Below are 22,238 nucleotides of genomic sequence, written 5' to 3'. Positions count from 1 at the left end.
TACTATTATAATTTAAACATTATTGTTCAAATATAGCCGTTACTTGAAATTATGTCTCTACATTCCTCTCTATTTAAGCCTTTGCCATAGTTTGCCTCTAGATTTGGTCCTAATGATGAACCACACTTGTTGGTTTGAAATGCGTTGACCAAAAAATCTCTCATGTGATTTCTTTCAAAAGACTTTGTTTAAATCTATAACAATTTCAAAAAAAAAATATTAGCCTACATTATTACAATGTCAAGAAAAAGGGAATAAATCATGAACATATTTTACAAATCAACATCCCACTATGGACCACCTAGTTATAGATTAAGGTCATCAGAGATGAATGGCATAGTAATAAAGATAATACCTAGTGTTCCATTGTCGATTATAATAAATCATTTGAGATGGTGTCTGGTATTGTCCTTTGGAATAGATAGGAATAATTATAGGGTCCATTTGAGTTGACAACCTCTTCAAAAGGTTGTACAAGACCGGTTTTACTAATTTTAGAAACATTGATGGTTGGCGAGAGGAGATTACTTGTAATATATGAGATAAGTAAGGATGTTCTCTATGATCTACCCCTTTTGGCATTTACATTGACAAGTTAGAGGCATGTTTCAGAGAAACTGATTGTGTTGGAATTACATTAGCTAGAAGAGTCATCATTATTCTTCTTTACATTGATGATGTTCTTCAGATGCTAAAGAGTCTCTCTAACATCATCAAGTAACTAAGAATTAATAAGGATTTATATTATGGAATTGGCATGAGGGTAAAGACCAAAAAAATAAAGGTCATGATTAACAATTAGAAAATGATCACTTACACTAATTATATATCTAAAAATACCAACTTATAGGAAATTACTTCACACAAATATCCTAAAGACACTAAAATAATTCCAATGAATCAGTTCCAAATGATCTCCTTGTCATAGGTAGGGTAGTTAAGAACCGTCACAAATAGTAGTATATAAACATTCCCCTTCCATCAAGACTACTACCATAGCACACTCATTCATAACCAACACCACTTCAAACAAATTATATAAGTTTGATAATTCTAGAATTGGTGCCCGACTTATGTTCTTCTTTAACTCCTCAAAGGCCCTTTACTATCAATTTTCCCACTAGAAACACTTGGCACTTTCTAATATGGTGTTAAGTGGTGTTTCTACTACTAAAAACGAGGCTATGAATTTCCTCACATACTGTGCTATGCCAATTAAACTCCTAACCTCAACAAAATTAATAGGCACCATCTACTTCACGATGGTCTTCATATTGGTAGGATCTACGTTCATTGACTCTCCCACGCCTATCACATATCCCATAAACACAAGATACTACTTTATAAACTCACACTTCTTGCGATTTGCCAACAATTAATGTTTCTTTAATGTCTCTACCACCTCCATCAATTGTGAGATGTTCTCCTTGCAATTAGCACTATATACAAATATATCCTCCAAATAAACAATAAAATATGTGTCTATAAAATGATATAATATATCATTCATTAACCTCATGAACATAGTCAGTGCATTGCATAGGTAAAATGGTATGAATAACCACTAGTACAAGCCTTATCTATTTTCGAAGGCGATCTTATAAGTATCCTCTTCTCTAACACAAACACAAGCATACCTTCACCTTAAGTCTAGCTTGGTTAAGTATTTGGCATGCTATCACTAACCCAAAAATTCATTATTATGGGAAAGGAGTGCTTATTAGTATGATTTTATTTAATTCCCCATAATAAAGATGCATTCTCCAAGTCCATTTATTCTATGGCACAATGACGATGGATGACCCACATGGAGAGGTACTTGGTTGAATGATGCCCTATTCCATTGGCTACTACATTTTCTTCTTCACATCATATTCCTATATAAAGGATTTCTTATACATCCTGATGTTAAGTAAGGGAGAGTAGTAGTAGTTGGATCTCGTGCTCCACTTCCCTCTTAGATGGTATCCCTTTAGGTTCTTTGAACAAACCCATGTACACCTATAACAATGCTTCTAGTCATTGATTATATTTGTTAGTGAAACCCCCTAGGGATGAATTAGCTCTCATGCACTCTTTTACAAAATTATTTTCTCTTAAAAATAAATTAACATACTTGTCACTAGAACTAATCAATTTTTGGTTTGTTTGGAACTTACCGAGGAGAATTTTGACTTTCCCTTGAGCATGTCAATGATGAATTCTTTTCCACCCTTGATGAGGTAGTAATTTTTTCATATATGCATGAAGATTACATCCCACATGTAAATATAGGGACTCCTAGATACAATTCCACATAAAAAAAGTGGAAACACATGTAGCCCTACTTCATCCATAAAATTCTCTACCTCCTTGTGGACGCACCCCAATGGATATGTGTTGGGATGGTCATGGGTATCAATTCCTAGTTTCTTAGCTAGATATTCTACTATGATATTTTCCCATGATCCCAAATTAAATAGAGTATCAATTTTTGTCTTCCTAACTTGTATATTTATTTGGAAAAGTCCGATCATTCCCTTCACTTCTTTCTACTGAAGGTTACTCAAATTCACCCCTTTCTACACTGATGTATATATAATATGGTCATCCATCTCCAAGCATATTTCCACCTAGTTGCTCAAATCAATGGCCATTCGATTTTTATTCTTGGCATCTTGCTTACTATTATTTAAGTTGAGTTTTGGACATAACTTCTTAAAATTTTTCTCTATATGACCATCATATTGTAGTGGTTGTGGGGATATTTGAAATGGTATTTTTTGGCCATTTTATTTTTGTTTATCCTACTTTCCACTTCTTCGTACCCTCCTTGGAATTTTCTTGCTTCTCCTTCTACCTTGATACACTTGATTTCCCTTTCTTATGAACTAAGTTATCTAAGTATTGTAATTGTACACAAGAATCATCCATTGTTCTAGGTTTGAATAAAATCAATTTCTTTTATAGATGGTTGTATAGACACACTAGATTCTTGAGGAGTATGTCTCAGTTCTTTGGAGAGTTACTAGACATTATTTACATCTTCCTAAACTCATTGGTGTAAAGTTGTACACTCTTCCCTCACCTCTACCTAAATAAATGTGGTTGAATCCATTGGTCCTCTACATATTGAAATACTCCCACATAGTTGTTGGAGGATCTCACTATAAAATCATAGTTTTTGTGTTACTTTCGTACTAGGCGAAGGCATGGCCCTTGAATTTCATACATGCAAATGAAATTTTATGTTTTTCCTCTATGTAATGAACACTAAAATAAACCTCTAACTGCTACAACTAGTGGTTTAATTTTAAAGTAACAATCACACCTTGATATGGATTGATTTCGACTTACACTTCCATCTTGAACATGTACTATGAATGGTTCACAACACTCTAACTGGGTTGTTCTTTTCGATGTTCTTTCTTAGGATCCCTCTCTGGTTCTCTCAGATCACCCGATCTCTACTCTAACTTCACCTCCATGTTAGAACCTCCATCTTCTTGGAATATCTTGATCTTATTAGTCAACACTACCATGAGGAGGCTCACATTATGATTTATATCTATGACTTGTGATTCTAGTCACACAAACCCATCCTCTATGGGGCTTGAGGGTTATTAATATATCTATTGGTCATGATGGACGCTTTATGAATTTCAACTTAACCAATCTAGATCCCCTACAAATTACCATAACATAACACAAGAAACCTACTTTGATGCCAATATCATCCATAAACTATTCTGGGTATTCCACTAGATACTTCATTACAAAAGATTTACTAAAATATATTTGAAATTATGAAATAGACACTATGAGGGTAAATTTCTCCTTATATTTTTTGACGTGTTAATTAATATGTTATGTTGGTGCTTCAAATAGATAAAATATGGAAAATATATGATTGAAATAAAACTCACATACCATAATTAACACAAGACATGATGTGGGAAACCTTTATGGGAGAACTAGAAGTTAACTTCTTTTCTCTCTCTTCCTTTGATTGGAAATGGATGAAATTATATGAGAACTATGGGCTATGGGATCTGTATATGCTCTCTCTCTCTCTCTCATAGCTACTTTGTTCATACATGGAAAAGAATGCACTTGAATAGAATGTAACTACCTTTCCTCCTAGCGGCCCAGTTATAACACAAATTTATAAGTTATTGGTGGTTACGTTTTACTCCTTCAATTAATAATTATAGTTACAATATTTAATTTTATAGATTATTAATTTTCATGTGGCTCACCTATTTTCCATGAATAATGGAGTTAATTTTCATGTGGCTCACCTATTTTCCATGAATAATGGAGGCTAACATGACATCCTCTCAAATAATGGTGGTCAAAACAAGAAGGTGAACTTCTGGATGGCATAATTATTACATACATAACCTGATCGAAGAAATTCTTACACCACTGGGAAGATATTCATGTGTATAATAATTCTAGCTGGTATTTCACTTAAGCAATACAATTTTCCCCCCAAAAAAAATCCATTTAATTTGTTAAATTGTTTCCAAAATGTTTCAGACCCAAATTAACCAAACTGGGACCTATTAGTAACAATAGTCGTATGAGATTATTCCTCCACTCTTTCGACTATAAAAGCATCAATGTGGATAAAAAATATAACAATCCAATCCAAATAAATTCACCATGTTTCTCTTCCCCATTCTATCTCCCCCCCCCCCCCCCCCTTGTCTCACTGACACCCTTACATTAAGAAATTAATAGAGAGAAATATAAATTTAACCAAAAATAGAAACAAATTATAGTATACAAACAATTTTTATCCTAAAATAACCCTAATCGAGGGAGAGAACCAACTAACATAATTCCATTAGTCACTTAGCCAAAACACAAACAAGTTAACCAAGTGAGCCTTCAACACTCACAACCCCAGCCCATTACAATGAATTTTTCCCAAGGCTTTTAAAGGATTCATCACATTCAATCCATGGGAATAAAGCCATAGAAAATCAAAACCATATGCCAAAAACCATCACTATTTGACCGAGGAACTTTAACTCTTACACCAAGTCAAGTTTTATCTAACAAGCCCCCCTTAAACTTTAACTTGGAGTCTTACTTGTCTAAATCTGACCAAATGGACCGAGTGAGATAACATTGTTCACCTCTAGGCCCTACCCTCTTAATTTTTATAATCAAGGAATTTAATAATTTTACATGACCCCCTATCACCTATGTCTAATTCCAGACTTTATTGTAATTTCCTAGGGGTATGCACGGCATATTAGGTCTTACAGTTGTATGATTGTTTTCTTGTTGAACTTTTCAACTCCATTGTAAATTTTTTTTTTCTTTCAATTCTTTCCATTACTGTCACATCCAGCTATGTCATACATTTTCTAGAACATTTTTGGTTCCTACCCTAATGTTTCCCTAAAATTGCAACATACATGTAGATCCATGGTTAGAATCTAAGAAATTCCTCATGGCCTCCATGTAGAAATCAAGGTTTCTACTCAACAACATTCTCTCAAGCCTGCAACCATTTCCAACTATTTTTTTTATCCTTCTTATTTGCTACCTTCCTATTAAATATATGTGTTTCAATAAATGGGATCAAGAATGTAGCCTCCTTTTCCCTTTAATGCTTCCTGGTCTCCCAAACTCCATATTCAAATGTTGGGAACATGCTTTTAGAATAGATAACTTTTTTGAATTTCATCTACACATATCGCCTCTCGTTTATTTATTTTCTCACTATTGGGATTACAATCTTGTGATCATTGAACTGGATCATATTATGCATGTACTTACTAGCAAATTCGTGATCAATGTTTCATACTATTGTGCAAGAAGGAGCTACAATAAGTCCATGGACATGCTTTCTACCAAACAAAGAACTCAACATTGTACTATACCAATCAACGAAGCTTTGGGTTGTGAAGTTAAGCTCTATGTCCACCCAAGGCTCAACATTACCATGAAATATCATTCATGGCCCACTGATCTAGTTTGACCATACCCTTCTCATCATCTAGAAAGGCCGCTTTTATGGTAAGTATCCAAAACTCTACCAAATCCAATCATGGCACTCTCTTAATGAATCTTTAACTAATTTTCAAGCATTTCCTACATTGAGTCATTTTGATCTAGAAGTTGTGCACAAGGTTGCAGCTAGAAAACCAACACCTTCCATCCTCCCCTCTCTCCCTCCCTTCCCCTCTATTTCATTTCCCTCGCTCTTCTCCCAAAACCTTCCTTCCTCTCCCTCCCTCCCTCTCTCTCACTCTCCAGCCATCTCTTTCTTCACCCTCCATCTTGCCCTCCACTTCCTCCTCGCTCCAACAAACACTCTCTCTCCCTCTGCACCTCTTACCATTCCTCTCTCACTCTTTCCCACCCACCACACCCACTCACTCTCACTCTCACTCTCCTCCTTCATTATTCTCTTCCCTCTAGCCCCCATTATCCCTCTCACACTATTCCCCACTATCACCGTCATCTTTCCCTCTTCACATCTCTTTATTCCTCCTGTTATCACTCAGAATATTTGCTTGGTTGTGGAAATAAAATCACTGAGGTAACCTTCATACCACTTTAAGATTGAAAGTGGGCCCTTCAATATAGAGAGGAATTTGTCCTTAACTCTACGACTCGAGGTCACTTTAGTAGCAAGTTTTTAGCTCATTAGCAATATTTAGTTTGACCAAAATGAATTTGGTTGGAAAGGGATATGAAAGAGACCATTGGGCATGACATCTTTGACAAAAGATTAAATAGTTTTCTAAATGCAGATTTACATGAACAACTATAAGCAAAGGCATGATAACTCATGATTTCTTTGACAATTTATCATCAAGCTATAGAGAAGGTTATAGAAGATAAACATCGAAATAGATCACTGAGATTTCTATAGTGATATTCAAGTTGAAAACACACATACGAATTTGAATAGTATGAATCTGAGAAATTCCACATGTATTTTAATTCATCAAAAATTTATTCAAATATTTAAGACTTAATACTCAAAAGTTATGGCTAATGAGAAATTAAAATAATAGAAACATAAAGGAATTTCTTCATATAAAAATCTCTAAAACCTAGGCATAGAAGATTGTTTAGAGTGAAAATATATTAATTTGAAAGTGCACAACAATATACAAGGTTTTTCCCAAATATTCCAACTCTTCTTCTGTCTTTTGGAATAATTATGGGGAACTACTTACAAACTGAATCCATGGTTCTAGGAAAACTTAATTACAAACTATTTTTATAAAATATATCGTATCTTTTATGATAATCTAATATGCATATATAAATTGATTGATACAATATCTCTTGATCTCATTATACATGACAAAACTATTTTGAAATAAAAGTGGAATTGTAGTCGATAGATTGTTGAAGAAGAAGAATGAAAATAGGTAACTGAAATGCTGCCATAAAATTTGATAATCACCTATTTTGTGCCCCAAAATCTTGCTCAAATATTTATTAGTATGATCAAAATTTTCCATCTCCTTAGGCATCTAATCATATCCTCAAGAATGATATCAGTTATGTGAACCCATACTTTATATAACTTTATATCTATATCTATATATATATATATCATTTCCAAAATCATGCAAAATATCTAGGCACTGAGAAAATAATTGGCATCATATATCATGCTATCACAATAAACTTTTCAAATTTTTTAATATTATTTGAAAAAATCTGATAGTTGTAGTGTCATTATTTCAAATTGTAATAAACAGAGAAAAATTATTAATAACAGGGTTGTCAACATTTTTTGGAAATATGAGTAAATAAGTAGGGAAGTTTGAAATCATTTTCCAAGCACCAGTAGGACTCAAAGTCTACATCAGACCCTCTGCATTGGAAAGTGCTTTGAACAAGCTTTCTAATGGTATGTGGATGTCCAAGAATGGACTTCTAGATCAAAAGACATGGCCTGTTGAAGCCTTCGAAAGGAAAGAGAATATCGGGAATCGACGATTGGAGGTTCGGGGCACATCAATAATCGACAATTGGAGGTCTGGAGCACATTGGAGATCGACAATCGGAGGTTTGAGAGATATCAAAATCACATGTCAGCAGGTCTTTCACATCATAGCAATCGCACATCGGTGATTGCAACAGTGAAGAACTATGACGATCGGCAAATCGATAATCGGCAAATCGATAATCGGCAATTGGAAATCAGCAAATCAGATGGGTAACAACTTTCAAATGATGCGATAATACATAGTTGTGATATAAATATGCCGATATTGTTAAATTACCAGGAAAAATTTCCAATAGTTTTAAGCTACCAGGAAATGTTGAAATATATTTACAAATAAATTCATCGCAAAACCAAGGCAGGAAGGGCACTTTTCTTTCTCCTCTAGTGTGATGCGTGGAAAAATATCATTGGTTCCAATAAAGCCACATGGGTTTTGATGTCACCATGATGTGGTGGTACAAAGAGACACATGGAAGGTAGGTTTTCCACTTTAAGTGGCCCTAAGGGGGAAATCAGGGTGACACATGTCACCACTTATGAAGTGCCATGTGGCAGTGATAACGTCATAGTTGGATGTTGATGTATCAAAGGTTGAGAATATTGGAGCTTTGTAACACTTGCCACTTAAAAACGTTTTGATCAAAATGAGGCTCCGATAATGGGGTTAGCACGTGGTCATTAAGATTTTAAATAACTAATAGATTAAAGCAATTTATAAAGGAAAATATCCCTCGACAGCGAATAAAATCCTTAGCAACTTAAGGCTAGGCAGTATGGTGACAACCCTCTATCATATGGCGAATAAATGTAGGAAGGGGCTAAAAGAAAAAGGGGCTAAGGGAACATCAAAACTTGCTATATTGTAATGTCTTTTAGTTAAAAATTCTTGACAAGTAAAAATTTGATTGTGTAATGCGGAAGGTAAGAAGATGAATGGGTTGGAAACTGCAAAGAGAAAAGTGCAAAGGGAAAAGGAATATTGGTGAAACAATAAAGAGGAGACTTCTCGGATAAGAAAGTATAGAGAATTGAAGGTGGATGAGTCAACAACTATTGAATCTCCGGAAAAGAGGTATCACAGTTTGGAATGGATAGTCAACAAGCTTGTGCGAAAAAACTACAACCACTCCATATTTGAAAGGCATGGGATCAACATTAATAAAAAAAACTTCCATATTTGAAGGCTAAAGCTTTTCTATCAGAGTTGAAGAAGCATGAAGAAGCAGTTTTGATGATTTTTTGCAGAGGGAACTATTATGTTAGCAAAAAAGCTAAAACTATAGTTTTGGGATCTATTCTACTTTCAAGGAAGGAATTTGACAGATATTTCTTTTGCCTGAATGAAGGCATACTTTCCTATAGTTACTCTATGACATACAAGATATTTTTAAGTTTATATTTTGCATACATGAACTTGAGAGTTATTTAGAATATATTTGTTTCTGTAATTATGTGATGACTATTAGTTTGCAAATTGTTATGTGAAACACTATAGAAAGAGTTTATGAATATGTAACAGGGGTTGGCTTTTATTTGATAAACACTTGTAGTCCAAATATATTTAAGAATATTTAATGTATTCACAATGCTTAATGAGAAGTTAATAGGAAATTCTTGTGTTGCTTCTCTCTGTCAGTATTTTCTCTGTTATATAATTGTCTTCTTCCATGTTTGAGAATGTTATTTTATGAGATTGGACTTCATTGATGCTCCTCTCTTAAATTATCAGTCATTAATATTTTTTTCTCCATCCATCGATAAAATATGTTTCTTCTATTCCTCCTTTCTTTGATATCTCCCAAACAGTCAAAGGACCTGTGACTTTCATGCTTTGTACAATATGCTCATTGGAGTCATGATCTCATTTGTTTAATAGCTAGAATCCATGCCCAATTCTTTTTAAGATCACCCAACCAATTCATCCATAGATCTAATTTTGGTCACCTTAACTCAATTACAAAACTCCTTCTACTACAGTGGCCATAGGGTAGTTGACTTTTACGTAGAGATCCTGCTCTGGGTTGAAGGGCCAGCTTCAATCTAAAAGAGGTTTTGAGGTTAACTTAGTTATTTCCTCCCACAGCTAGAGAATTTTATGAGTGATAAAATTTTGGCACTATTTCTGAGGAATGAAAATCATATTTTTCCCCTAACAATTTTATTTTTGAAGATTAGATCTCTGAGGGAAAATAAAGATTTAGATATCTAGTTTGGCCGCAAGACATTTTATCTAGAGACTCCACATTATGATATGAAGGGTTATTACTGATAGAGTTCTGGCTCATATAGGTATTCATACTCGGAGGAACCCAGATCCAAATCCACCTCAAAGTTTCACAAGCCAAAAAAATTGTTCAAGAAAAAAGACTCCCAAGGAAACAGGTACGGTCAATTTAGAAATATCTTTCCCTCTACCTACACAACTTGATACATTTGAAGACTTATTACTAGATATTAAATTTGAGAGTAGCTTTTTCAGATCTAAGTCCAAGAGGAATTTTCCAGAAATTGTTTTAGATCCAAGATGTTTTAAGACCTTTATCTGTCATCCCTCTATCCCAAAACTATAGCTTTTACCCAAAGATTTTGAGATTTGGGCTCACTTTCATAAATTGGAACAAAAATTCAAGGAACTTCAAGAAGTTGCTACTAAACCTCTAACTTATCCTTATTTCATCCCATATTTTTTTACCCCAACTACTCAGTTTTCATATGAAGGTTTTCAAAAGCTTATTCCATCAACTTACATTCGAACAATCTCAGTACTTGTAAATTTTGTTGTGTTTACTCTTGCTGTTAGTACACGTTCACATCGTAGACCTATGGCTGGATGATATGCACCTTTGAATATTCCAACACATTTCCATGCTCTCCTATAGAATTATGGATAATGTCTTATTCAATTTGATGGGACTAGATATTATACTACTCAACAACATCTAGACAAACTCAATGATTTCATAGATCTAGAAGAAGTTGACCATGATGACGTAAAATTGAAGCTTTTTGCATAGAGTCTGTCTGGTGAGGTAAAGAAATGGTTCAAATCTTTGCCTACATCCAGTATTAATAACTTCCAGGAGTTTGAATGGTTGTTTCTTGCCAAATGGGAAGTGAAGAAAAACCCATTGCAGATTTTAGTTGAGTATAATGCACTCAAAAGAAACCCAGGAGAATTTGTACAAGAATTCACAATCAGATTTAATAAGATTTATAATTTTATTCTGGCTGAAATCAAACCCCCTCCTGGTTTAGCTTTGTTACATTATCTTGACTACTTTGATGTTGAGTTGTCTTATCAACTCCGTGAGAGAAACCCTACTACTTTGGAGAAAATGCAGATTAATGCAATTGGAGTGGACGCAAATTTATTGGCAAGGAAGGAAAAAATGAAGATTTATAGAAGAGTAGGTTTCAAAGAAGATTCATCTTCATCCCCTGAATTGAAATTTGATCTAATTCTAAAAAATTTGGAGAAAGTAATGCATAAGTTGAACTCTCCCCAAGAGAATCAACCTCAAGTCAAAAATATAAATTTTAGGATGTCCAAGGCTTCTCAAAACCATCCTAGAGAATAGAGAGATCATGAAGAACAAGAACCCGTTGTTTGACCTCCTTTTCCATAATCATTTGTAAATGAGGATACTAATGAAGAAGAAGACCATCAAATTGGGAGTTTCGATGACAAAGAGACCCAAGTTTTTGCCACCAAAGAAGAACATGACCTTTCTATTCGATGCTCTGGAGAAAAATATAGTGTTCATCTTTGCGATTCAGATGTTTATCAACAGGGGTACAATAATGCAGTGGAATATTTTCAAAGACAGTACAACCTCAGAAACCAGAATGTCCCTATCAAATCTTTGCCATAAAAGATAACAGTCGAACAACAAGATGAACCCAAAAAAGAGATATTGAAGAGGCTAGAGGATCCAAAGAAGGACAATCTGAAGGAGCCAAAGAAGGACAATCTGAAAGAAGCAAGAAAGGAGACTAAAGATGCAGAAAATTTACATTCAGATTTTAATCCAGAGTTTGAAATGAGTAAGTTAAAGGTGTTTAGTCCTTTTGCTGAAATTTTAAGAAATGAACAACATAGGAAAATAATTTCTACTATGGTAAAGGATTTAGAGATTCATCAAGTAAAAACAATTTCATAATATTCATTGAACTAGATGATGATGCTCCAGAATTTGTATTTGGCCCACACGTTACAAATGAAAAAGATGATGTGCCCCATTTTTATGTAATTCTAAATGTGCATGATATGATTCTTAATAACACAATGTTAGACTCTAGAGCCTCACATAATCTCATGCCCAAATTAGTCATAGACCATCTAGAACTCCAAATTACTAGACCCTATAAATATTTTTTCTCCAATGGTTCCAGAAAGGTAAAATTCTTAGGGATGATTAAGGATTTAGTTGTCACCTTAGGTCAAATTCCCACTAAAAGTGTTTTGATGGATATAGTAGTAGCATGTATTCCTATTAGAATTGGCATGTTGTTATCCTGATCTTGGTCAACAAGATTGGGAGGAACTTTACAAATGGAAATGACTTATGCTTCTATACCATTGTTTGGTGAAAAGAAAAGACTATACAGAGAAGTTCAAATGGCCTATATGGTGAGAAAAAAAAATGGAGCCATATAATAATCCAATATATGCAGTAGACACAGAGCTGGGATCAAAAATATTTTTCAATGACTGTTGTTTTAGTGGAGAATCATCAACAACAAATGAAATTGATATTCAATAGAAACAAGTTCATATTTCTTCAGGGGAAGTCTAAAAACTATACTTTGATGGATATACATGTGAAAAGGGTTCGGGAGCAGGTATGTGGATTTATCCACTAGATTATATAAGCTGATTCCATTGTTATAAATTGTTGTTTCACTGTAGAAATAACCATGGAAAATTTTAAGGATGAAAATTTGTCTTCAAGTTTAGAAACCTTGGAGAATCTTACTAGTCCCCAAATTGAAAATTATAAAATGTTTGTTGGTAACTTTGTAAAAATATGAATTAGCCAAGGTAGTTGATGGAAGATGAAATAGATCAGCATACCTAGAGGGAGTGGAAGAATAACGAACAATGGAAGAATAGCTAGGGTTTCAGGTTTTTGAGCTCCATGGAGATGCGCAAAGGGGGGAGCTCCACTCCCTCCTACAGGAAGGCAGTGGCCAGCAGAGGTAAGAAACCTCTAGAATCTGTCAGCGGGCTTTCAGGAGAAAGGAAAAAGAATCTGGAAGAGGATCAAGATTTGACCAAACCAAGGTAGGACAATAGCATGAAATATAATGAGGAAGAAGACAAGAAACAGGGAGCAGAAAACAAGGCATAGAAAGGGCCATGTAAACCCAAGGCTGAGGTTACTCCCAGAGTAGTTTTAAATGATCTTACTCTGTAGGCACACAAGGACCACACGCGGACCTATGCTATCATTTATAACTTCATGGGATTATGGCCCACTAAAAAGGCATTACAAGCATGGATTAAATACCATTGGAAACCGAAAAGAAGCATAGACCTACACCTTGGGTCAAAGGGTTTTTCATTGTTGTCTTTGCAAATCTTGAGGACAAAGACAGAGTGTTTTAAGGAGGACCCTACTTCTACGTAGTAGTTGGCCTCTACATGCGACTGTGGATGATGAATTTTGTCCCGGAGAGTGAAACGTTTACTTCAGTGCCAGTCTGGGTAAGACTCTACTCCCTACCTCTTGATTACTAGCAAACAGAATCATTATTGGCCATAGGAAATAAACTAGGGCATTTTGTTAAAGCCCCTAAGGCCACTAGAAGAGGAAAATACACCTCCTTCGCATGAATATGTGTTGAGATGGACCTATCGAGAGCCCTACCAGATGAGGTCATCCTGGAAGTTTTTGATGAAGAATGGGTGCAAACAGTAGATTATGAACATATTCATTTTAGATGTCGCCGGTTCCATGAGCACAGGAACCTATGTATAGAATACCCTCACAGAAAAATAGAGAACAGAAGAAAAGAAACCACAATGAATGATACTGAAATCTTTCACAAAGTGGGACATAGAGGAAAAGGAGGAAAAAGGGGGCCAAAGAAACAGTAAACAGAAGGGCAACAGGCCAGTCTGAACAGGTTCCAAGTTCTTGAAGAAGAGGAAGGAATATCAAAAGTAGATCAGGTAATGGATGGAAGCTCAGGGGAGAAGGAGAAAAAAGAACGTAGGGAACAAGCACAGGAGGTTATTAAACAGAAAGAAACAATGTTGAGTGATGAAGAAATTGAGAGGGATCAATAAATGACTCAGAGTGAGATGGAAATGGAGGATCATGAATTGCAGGAGACTATGGATAGAGAAAATTTAGATCTGGAAGGATTCTTGAAACAGGGAACCATGGGAGGGGTAGACTCATTACCTTAAGAAGAGTTTAATCGAGTACAATATCTTTTCCTATGGAAAACTCGGGACAAAGGGCTGGAAAGGTAAAGAAACAATGAAAGGTAGGGAAACGAAGGAGTGAAAACTATGAAAACCACACCAGGATTAGCTCCCAGGAACCCAAGAAAGAAAAGAGGCAGAAAAAAGTATAACGAACTATTGATGGAATGTGGAAAGCTAATGATAGATTTAGGTAAGATCAAAGACCTATCCAGTTACTCTTTTAAAAATATTTAATAATGAAGTTCACATCTTAGAATATCAGAGGTTTGGGTAGTAAAAGAAAACAAAGAATACTTAGCAATAGAATGAAACAAGAAGCTCCGGATATGATCTTTATCTAGGAAACTAATGTTCCATTAAAAAAATCAAAGAAATACATAGAAAATGGCTCAATAGATTTGAGTTTCTAGAAATTAAAGTAGATAATACAACAGGAGGCATACTCACTCTTTGGAACCCCAAAGAACAGACCTTTCAAATTTGAGAATATCTGGCTTACCCACCCTAATTTTATTAGCAATATAGAAAGATGGTGGAAAGAAGATCTGCATATTCAGGGAACAAGAATGTTTCTTCTCCACAAAAGACTAAAATACATCAAGCTCAGACTCAAAGACTCGAACAAGAATGAATTTGGCAATATTTTTGCAGCGAGAAAAGAGGTTGAAGATAAAATGCAGACACTTAATCAAACTTTTATTATAGATGGCTTTGATAGGGTCAAAGATGAACAAGTTACCAAACTTCATCAAGTCTGGGAGAACTTATGTAAACAAGAGGAAATATATTGGAGACAAAAATCTAGAGTTCAATGGCTAAAAGAAGGGGAACGAAATTCCAACTTTTTCCACAGATCCACCATGGCAAACCGATCCCATAATAGGATCTCTTCAATCAAGGATGAGGGAGGTCATCTTCACAATTCCCATGAAGAGATAGAAAATGTGTTAGTCTAACACTTGTAAGGTATAACGAATGAGACCACTGCAGACAGAGATCACTTTATCAAGGACTTAACTAGGCATATACCTAGGCTAGTTTCAAGAGAGGATAATTTCAATCTCAACAGGCTAGTGACTGAAGAGGACGTTATTGAGGCAGTTAAGGAAATGTAGAATGGCAAAGCGCCATGCCCTGATGGTTTCAATGTGGATTTCTTTAAAGCCTGTTGGAGCATAGTTAAACAAGATATTATGAATGTAGTGGAGGATTTCAGGTTGAATAGAACTATTCTAAAGGCACTCAATATTTCCTTCATCTCGTTGATCCCCAAACAAGACATTGCTCAGACTCCAGATAGGTTTAGACCCATAGCTTTGTGCAACGTGGTGTATAAAATAATATCCAAAGTTGTTTCCAATAGACTCAAACCCCTTCTTCCTACTTTAGTTTCTGTGGAGCAATCAGGTCATGTGGAGGGTAGACAACTACTCAATAACATCATTCAAGTGCATGAAGTGGTGCATTCATTGTTAAGCAATAGGAAGGCGAGAATGATTATGCAATTGGACCTTGCCAAAGCTTATGATAAGTTGAATTGGAACTATATTAGGAAGGTCCTTCTATCCTTTGGCTTTGATCATAATTGGGTAAGATGGGTTTTGGCACTGGTCACTTCTTCTAGCTTTGCACTTTTGGTCAATGGTTCTCCTTCCAATACCTTTACTCTTTCAAGAGGTCTTAGACAGGGAGACCCGCTCTCTCCCTTTATCTTTATCCTCATGATGGAAGGACTTGGGTGGTCTATCAAACATGCAAAAGAAGGGGGTAACATCAAGGGTATCCAACTTTCTGAAACTGGATAGGGTTTGTCCCATCAACAACTTGTCGATGACACTATGTTGCAGGGAGTCCCCACAGTAAAAGAAGCTCTTTCTTATAAACAAATCCTGCATGACGTTTCTATGGCCATAGGTATGGAGGTAAATCTGTCTAAATCTAAGATTTTTTTCTTTAATACTAACATCGCCATTCAGAGAAATATCTCCAAGATTCTAGGCTTTCAAAGGGAGGTCCTTCCTTCCAAGTACCTGGGAGTTCCTCTAACTAATAAACCTTTGCAAAAAAGCATATGGGAGCTAATAATTAATAAGATTCAGGATAAAATTAGAAAATGGACTATCAGATCTTTAAACTTGGCATGCCGCTTTGTTCTTACAAAAGTTGTTTTGTAATCAATCCCCAATTTCATGCTTTCAACACTTCCAGCTCCATAGGGAGTTTTACAACAATTTAGAACCATTCAAAGAGACTTTCTTTGGAGTAAGGGGGAGGAGAGAAAGAAATGGGCCTTGGTAGTCTGGGATAAGATCTGCAAACCAAAAACCCATGGGGGCCTTGGATTGGATAATCTTGAAGTTCTCAGCAAGGTTTTAGGGGCAAAATTATGGTGGCATTGGGTAAAAGATCCAAAGGCTCAGTGGGCTAGTGTATGGAAAGATAAATATGCCAGCACATGGCAAGATAATGATCACATAAGGATGACAGGTATCATAAAAGGATCACACTTTTGGAATAAGGCCTGGGAGAATAGAGGCTTAGTTCAGAAGAACAGTTTCTGGGAAATCAGAGAAGGAGACCTTGCTCTGTTTTGGGAGGATAAATGGCAACAAGAACCTACCCTACTAAGAGAGGATTTTTTGGACCTCAAGAAAGAAACAGACACCAAAGGGCTTTTCAGGGTTAAAGATTTTTGGGAACAAAACAGTACAGAAGACAAATGGAGATCCTGGAAGAATTTAGAATTTGGGGATGACAACCCCTTGAAAGCAAAAGTAGGTGCACTTTTGACAATTTTGGACCAAAGGAAGATTCTTGTTCCAGAGGGGCATGACCAACTTAGATGGGGCAACAATAAAGAAGGTACCTTCAATATTAAGGAAGCCAAGAAGATAGTCCTTGAGGTGGATTCCCATGTACCAGATCGGGTATGGCAGCACATTTGGAGGCATTAAAGGTGGATGAAAATTAAACTCTTCATGTGGTTGGTTCATCATAAGAAAATTCTGACTTGGGAAAATATACGAAAGAGGGGAGTTCTGGGACCTTCTAGATGCCAGCTCTGTGAATCCCAAGAGGAGACTATGGAGCACCTTCTCAATGACTACATCTTTACCTCTTGGTTGTGGGAGACTTTTGCCACAATTTTCCATCAGACAGATAGGGACAAAGAAAGTATTATCAACACCCTAAATAAATAGAGACAAAACTTCTATGAGTATGAGTATCTTCGTTTGGCTTGGGTTTTAATTCCAAGCTTCATAATTTGGAATATTTGGAAAGAAAGGAACAATAGAATCTTCAAAAATGTTCACTGCACCACCCAACACATTTTGAAGCAGATATTAAGACAGCTCAAGGAGACAGTTGGCACTATTGTGCAAAAATCCCCAAAAAATCCACCTTCAGAAAATGAGATGCAGATACTTCATCAGTTGGGTATGTAGGGGCTTATACCAAAGCGAATGGATAGGAAGGTTATGAATCCAGCAAATAGTCCAGAGTATTGGAATCCTCCCCCTTAGGGTTTTTTGAAATTCAACATCGATGGGGCCTCAAAAGGCAACCGAGGACTAGCTAGTTTTGGAGGAGTGCTACAAGATGATAATGGATGTATTATTTTTAATTTCCATTGCCATCTAGGTAGAGCTACAAAAAATATGGCTAAATTAATGGCTCTTGAATAGTGTTTAGAGTTCCTGAAGCAGGATAATCTCCAGAATATTATTATTGAAGTCGATTCTGAGTTGATCATTAAATTGGTTAAAAGAATATTCTGTGATACAGAGCCGGAAAAAAGTCTCAAGTCATTGGAGGCTGATATAGGTCTTTCAAAGGATCCAATTTCACCTCTTAGACTTACGCACTGTGAGTTTCACTCATGTGCGAAGCACGGCCAACAAATTGGCGGACATACTGGCCAATCATGGAGTGGTTTGAACTAATAACAGGGTCAAGCTGATTTGGGGAGAGGTGCCTTAGAACAGATTAAGGGAGCAGTATTTTAGTCATGTGGAAGAGGACTATAAGGTATACTGAAACAGAGCCACAGAGACGGGGTCTGGCTGACTTTTATGTAGAGTTATGACACAAGTAAGGTCGCTTTTGGCATGCAGGTCTAAGATTGGCAACAGTGAACCCAAAATTTTAGGGGGTTGGCTAGCAGAAGGGTTCTTCATCTTCCTTTGGCCCAGGCGCTGGAATCTAATATTTCGCGGCAGCCGCAAAACCCCACTTTTTGCCTGCAGTAGCTTTATCACCCTCGAAGTGGTTTTGAGTGTATCGCACCACCTTCAAGCCGAAAGCAATATTTCTCATTTGGGAGCAATTCCACTCACCATGAAACACGTGGCTCAAAGTGGGGAGGAAATATCGCCCTCATCACGCGGTAATCTTCAGTGAATTATGGCCGTGCGATATGATTCATAACCATTGGATCAATCGCAGTCAATCTTCGGCCAGGATGTATCATGCTTGTTGGTGGGTCTGACTTAGTGGTTAAGTTTCGAACTGTTCGCACGACCTATCTGGAATTGCGCACATCTGGCGGATTTCAGGAGGTGAAAATGATCGAAAGTTATGTTTAAAATGGACCCGTTGTAATTTTCTATTATGGTTTACTGAGCTCATCAGGTCTGTTATGCTATTTAAATGGTACGCTTATTGGCCACTCGAAATGTTTCTCAGCCACTGGATCTTTATCTCATGATATAATGACCTGTTTTGGGTTAAACCTTTTGTACACTGTTTCTTTTCTTTTTTTTAATTTAATAGAAGGATCTGCTCTTGCCTTAGCAATTTTTTTTTGTAAAAACATGAAAATCTGTAATAATTTTATATATAGTCTTCATACAATTTTGGCAATTTTTAAGGTAAAAGAATTTTATACTATAAAATTTGGGCGAATCATTTTTAGAAAAAAAAACAAAAATTAGCGAACCTTTTTTTGGAAAAACCATGGAAAATTAGCCCAATTGCGAATATTAGCCCCTAAAATTTTCCATGGAAATAATATAGTGGAGTATGAAGCTCTCATTATTGGTTTAAGTATGCTATGAGAGAAAAAGGAACAAAAAGTTCACATTTTTGGAGATTCGGAGTTGGTTGTGAACCAAGTTGAATTTGTCTACCAAGCTAAGCATCCAAGAATGAGTTATAGAAATGAAGTTTGGGATTTGTTTTCTAACTTTTTTGTTGAACATGAAATCTAATTGATACCAAGAGAGAAGAATGGAACTACAGATGCTCTGGTAAAGGCTTCTAGTACATTCAGAGATCTATTGTATTCAAATGAAAAATATGAGGTAAATGTTAGACACCAACCTTCAATTCTAGATAATACAAAGTATTGGCAAGATTTTGAAGACGATGAGCATATCAAAATATTTTTGGAGAGAACAGATGAATTTCTCAGCACTATGATAGAAAGACATGAAGATGAAGTTGTAGATGAAAATTCTGAAACAAAAGTCTATTTGAATGTTGTAGCAGGAAAGGAAATTATTAAGCTTAGTAATAATTTGATACTTAGAGGCTTAGTACATTCTAAAAGAGTATTTAATTCTAATCATGTAGAATTGTGTTGTTCTATACAAAAACCCTCCCCATTTCAATATTTTTATATAAAACTTTAATAAGAAATGGGTCCCCTTTGGAATATAAATAAAATAAATAAAACGTTTGAAAATAAATTTTTACAATAGGTCATATAAAAGTTTCTTTTAGGATAGGTTAAATCGCAAATGCAATTTGAAAATCCGTCGAACCCATGAAAGTCCTTTTCAAATGGTCCGATCTAATTTGAATTGTAATAAAACCTTATCATAAAGCTTTATCGAAGGAAAACAATTATAAAGGGAACATGTCACATCCCGCACATCCTTTATTTCAATAGTGGACTTAAAGTGTTACATTGAGATCCATTGATGCGATAACTCTATCGGAATTCGCATATCGCTACTCATCAAAAAGTTGTCCCAAGTGTTCCATAGAAAACCTCCGATGCGATAAACCAATCACAACGCACATTGCTAAAATCATAAAACACATTCCAAAAGCTCCTTTGAAATCTTCCAATGCAATTTCATTATCATGTAGTGCGCTTTCGATAAAGGCAAAACATGAAGTATTACGAACATGTGTGGTTTAAAGTTATAAGTCAACTATAAAGAAAATTTAAATGATTTATCAATTTTAAAGCATGCCACCTCCCCATGCCAGCTCACCACTGATCACAATCACAACCATGTAAAGGAACCATTTAAGCACGGAACTTGTAACTCCTGATCTGTGATATGCAATTATCACTAATTGATAATCGAGAAGTCACAATACCCATTCTAACAAGGACCATTATAAATTTGCGATGCAACATACCATCATGGCATTAAAGTTTCACATTGGAAGTTACGAGGAAATCATCAATAAGCAGTTATGGTTGAATCCTTCAAGGAATTCATCTGTGGTGGCTTAACATATCATAGATCCATAGCATCTATTATGCTTAATTGCTATTAGTTTTGTGCACTGTGTATTAGCTTTTAACAATTTTTCCATTGTTACGCCCCTATGTTTCATTTTGCAGAGCGAATCTAAAATCATCAGTCCAGAAAAAATGACTAAAAAATCTCGGCAAGTAAGAGTCCTCATCATAGCGAAAGATGAACCAGTGAAGTTGGTGATGATAGATGATACTACCTGTCTTGGCCATGACAAGACTTCATAGGAAGGCATATATAATCTACTCGAAGCCAAGGATCCTAATGAAATTGAAGAAGAAGGGGGAACGATTGATTCAAGCGATAAATCAGAAAATACTCTTAAGGATTTGGCCAGCTCCTTCCTCCACAGAATAGTAGCCTGTGCGAAAGTGTTACCATACAATGACCTAGTGAGATGGGTAATAGAAAGTATCAACATAACCGACAGAGCATTCTTTACTTCTGATGGAAGGATGTTTAGTTCATTCAAGGTAGAAGATGTCAAGAAGATGTATCATTTTCCAAACCCCCAGAAACGTTACAACAAGGCATTCTTAGAAGCTTTCACCAAGGAGAACAAGGTAGAGTCAGACCCTATCAAGCAATGGAGACATTTCCCAAACAAGCATAAGCATGAATCCTCTAGTATGTACTCCATGGGCTCCTTAGCATCTCCTTATTGCTATGCTGGTGCTATGATATGTGGACTCTTTGGAGTCTCTAATTTAGCTATACTTTCCATAGAAATGGTGCCTCTAATGGAAGCAACAATTAACTCTTATATCATGGATTCGACAAACATTTTATCAGATAAAATGGCCAACCAAATCCTTGATTATAGAAGAAATAGGTTTGTAACTACCCAGATAATACCCCCATTGTATATTAGCGCCTACATTAGGGATACCATATGTTTCAATTTTGACTTCCCCATTTTAGGTTGGAAATGGACTCCTCAAGACCCAACTCCTATTCACATTTGTCATAAGAATTTGTGGAAAGCCCATTATAAAGATCATATATGTAGAATTTTCCATGGTTTTCTTTAACCTTCCATTAGGCCATATTCAACAAACCTACTCCTCAGTTATCTCATGAGGCTAGCATTGACCTAACATCAATCGACAGTTGGTTTGGTGAAGAAAAGTTCACCTATGTCAAAATTTTTGGCAGCACCATAGATCCACATGTTCTCCCCTTATACATTCCTGATAAGCTATTGGCTAGAGAAATAGCTTACCAGATAACAGAAATAGGAACGTCCAGGAACTTCAAAGAGTCCAAGAAACAAATGTGGCCTTCATTTACCCTACCCTATGGTACTTACTCACTGCATGATTTCAAACATGCA

The sequence above is a fragment of the Pinus tabuliformis genome, chromosome 2_1 (assembly GCF_031772625.1).
Source record: "Pinus tabuliformis cultivar Carrire ecotype Pingquan chromosome 2_1, CPIR1, whole genome shotgun sequence".
Classification (NCBI taxonomy): domain Eukaryota; kingdom Viridiplantae; phylum Streptophyta; class Pinopsida; order Pinales; family Pinaceae; genus Pinus; species Pinus tabuliformis.
This window is presented reverse-complemented; position numbering follows the sequence as displayed.